Source organism: Dermacentor variabilis, unplaced genomic scaffold (assembly GCF_050947875.1).
Source record: "Dermacentor variabilis isolate Ectoservices unplaced genomic scaffold, ASM5094787v1 scaffold_13, whole genome shotgun sequence".
Taxonomy (NCBI): Eukaryota; Metazoa; Arthropoda; class Arachnida; order Ixodida; family Ixodidae; genus Dermacentor; species Dermacentor variabilis.
In genome coordinates, this window is record NW_027460291.1 from 38,971,465 (window position 1) to 38,975,055 (window position 3,591).

The following is a 3,591-nucleotide window of genomic DNA, read 5'->3' on the forward strand; positions in this document are numbered from 1 at the left end:
TACTTTTGCAATGCGTATTGTTTGTTTACTGAATCTATGAATGTATTTTGACTGTGATTGCATTACAGTCATGCAGTCTTAATCAGAATATATTCAGTGCCTCTGAACACCCTAGTATGCCAGTCAGCACTTATGATAGCTCACTGCATAAGTGATCTCACCATTCCATCGAAAATTTCAGTGATTGTAGGTTTGCGATGTTGAAATCAGATTTAAAACATATAAAAGCAATATGAGCAGAGATGAAATTTTATTTCAAAAGTTTTGTACTACAGCACATTACCAAACTGCTGCAAGGGGTACCAGTGCACTGCTTTCAGCCTATTTTGCGTACCCTCCTTTGACACGGTGTTGTCCGTATTGTCAAAACAGCTGCACAAAGCAATTAATCATTATTGCCATAAAACAGAACACTAAGGGCAATACTTGCTGGGTTGATTATTACACTGAGAAACGTTGAGAAAGTTAACGAAAACGTTGTTATTCGAAGATCAACAAGTGGGGAAAACAGTACAAATAATAGCTATGACTGTTTTGAAGCAGGCTTTGCGGCTGGCAAAGGGTCAGTTTGAACAACATGCATATATTCAAGTAATTGTAGGCCAGGTACACCACGCTGTTTTCATTACACGGATTCCTATTGAATAGCAGCAATAATCCCGAAATATACAACTAGGCCTTCCTGCGTACCTGCTGGGTGCTTTAATTATAGTACACAGTGTAGGTACGCACACGCTGAAAATTCGCATATCCCTCCTCCAACACAATGACGGCACTTGCAACTAAGCACTGCAACCGGTTACCTGATTTTGTCTTCGACTAAGGACGATGATGGCCAGCTGCGGATGCCAGCTGTTCTCTGAGACTACCAGCACTGGAGCTATCTAGCGCAATATGCACAATGCTAGATTTTTCCATGTTTTTTGTCAGTCTGGATTGTTAATCGCGCCGTGATCAGACTCTGAGCGTGCCACATGAGGTGTTAAGCAAGCTACACCACCGGATTCGAGCTCAAAGCTGTTCAGCATGCTTTGTAGATTGGCAATCGTCCATTGGGAATCCACTTCAGCGTCAACGAAGTACACATCTGCTATGAGACACGGCAGCATGAAACGCTGAATGCTACCTGCAAGACAAAGAGGAATTTCCGCAGACCGCAGACTTGTTTCTACCCGCAAGTTGAAATAGCAGTAGTTTACGGCTCAGAAGCCTCAGAAGCTGTTCTGTGCGAATTTAAATAATACAGAACGAGGCTCGCTGACTTTCAAGGAAGCTGGACATTACGGCTACAAACTTCAATGCAAGCAGGGACTGGATGATACGCTTCATTTGGCGGCATGGACGTTCCTTTCGAATGAGAACATGTCAGCAGCTGCCTTCCATACAAAGAAACAATCATGGACTTTCCTTATTGATCACCATCCCCTGACGCCAGGAGGCAAGTTTAAAAGCCTGCCAGTGGAACTATTGCATGCATTGGTCCAGAGGCACGAAGCATAATTTCTGATAAAACTGTCATAAAAAGCTTCAAGACAACTGCCTTCTCAAGCTCACCTGACGCTACCGAGGACCACCTACTATGGGACGACGCTGCTGCAGTTGGAACAACTGGAGAGCCAGCCAGAAGTGCAGATTTCTCAAGCGCGAATTCTTATTTGGAACGTGTTTTCAAGATTCCAAAATGATATTAAGCTTAACTAGGTGGCGGTGGGAATTCACTCAAAGTTTTACCCTCCATATAAATCTACCCTCCAACTTTGTGCCATTTTCTTAGGTGTTTATTATAGGAGTAAACAAACTAATAAATACGCCGTGTGTATACGCTACTTCCACAAAAAGAATGCTGCAATATATCATCAGGGATGGCGTATTGTAGCAATTCCTTTCCCTTCATTCCATATTTCATTTTTATCTTCAACTGCATATGGCCAGCAAACCATGATCACGAAGGCAGAATGCTACTCTTACAATGTACCAGAAAGAACAAAAATGCAATAGAATAATTACCCTATCCCAGCCTGAGATGCTGTCATAAGGTGTTCATTTAGTACAAGGACGTTATACTTCACCTAAATATGCATATATGTAGCCACAAAATTTTATAAATGCTAAAACACAAGAAAGTTTCAACGTATCTGAAAAGTTTTCGAAGCTGAATTCATGATAATGTTCAATTCGTTCAGATATATTAGTAGCTTCAACCAACTATTAATTGCAAATCGACAATAAAATGCATTTCAATAATACTTTAGAGGAAAGGCAGATGGCCAGCTTCAAACTTTAGTGCTATGTGACATTAGCATAATAGCGGTATGAATGCATCCTGTGATGTATCCATGATTTTCTAATTGAGCATAGTTCAGCAAGTTGTTTAACGGGATGTGTGAGCTGAAGCAATAGAGGCCAGAACAGGGACGGCTTGCACGAAGCCATTTACTGATGGACAGACTTACCGAGGAGTAGCTAGGTACTTCAGGCCCCTAAGTTGGCGCTGCGCTGTGTCCGCCAGTGCCTGAGGCAAATACATAGTCGTGCATTCATGCGAACTTTTACTACTGCAGGCCTACTCATTCATAAAGGGCAAAGACAAAATGACCTGCCTGTCGTTAGTGGGCGAAAGTTTCCCAACGAGAATTTCTTGCCCTGCTACTTTGGTGAGTGCACCAGCTCACAGTTTGTCTTGTCGAAATGGTTGCCGCTACTTCACACGCACGTGTAATATCTATCTACTATATATCTACCTTTTTACAACGAACATTTTTTAAGTACTTGAACCAGCCAAACTTAAAGGGGCCATGACACTCTCATTTAATTATTCTCAATTTATCATTGTACCTTAGAGTAGACGGCCTAATATGGTTATACACAGAAGAAAGTGGGTTATCAGCGCAAATTTCAACTCTACCTTTCAATTTTAAATATCTGTTTCCAGCCCACCCCGCCGATAGTGACCGCCATTTTTCAGGGATTGTTTGACGTGAGGAAATGCGGCGCCACCAGCGTCGTCTGCTCCGAAACAGTTCGTGACCACATTGCCACACACATTATTTTGCTACACACGTCCTGACACCCAACGGCGCAGCAAGGGCGTCATTGTGGGAGCTGTCGAGGGACGAGCTGTAGCAGACGACGAGCCAGGCGCTTTGGCTGCGTCTGTCCAGCAACACTTCACGAGGCATCGGTGGTGGCGCTCCGCGTGTGTGCGTCTAAATGCAGTACAAAAATCCCTCACGCGACCTTATCCTATTATGCTAGGTGCCTAGGGATAGGATTCTTTAGAGATTTTTGAGAAGGCGTGATGGTGGTGCCTAGCGACGCCGTGGCGTGTTCGTTCTGGGCGCGATCGTTCTCTGGCCCACAGGGACTGCGCGTTGTTCAACGTTGCTTATCTGCTTGCGTTGCTTGTGTGTTGGTTGTAGGTTCTGTGTTACTTGGCGGAAAGCCGTGAGTAGTGGTGATGCGGCAGTGGGGCCTTGGCCTCGGTGAGCTCTGGCAATACAGAATCTGCGTTTTCTGACCCGTGCTTCCTTGAGAACCCGGTGGTGGTGACAATTGAAATGTCGAAGTGGCCAAGCGCCTGGACAGCACACT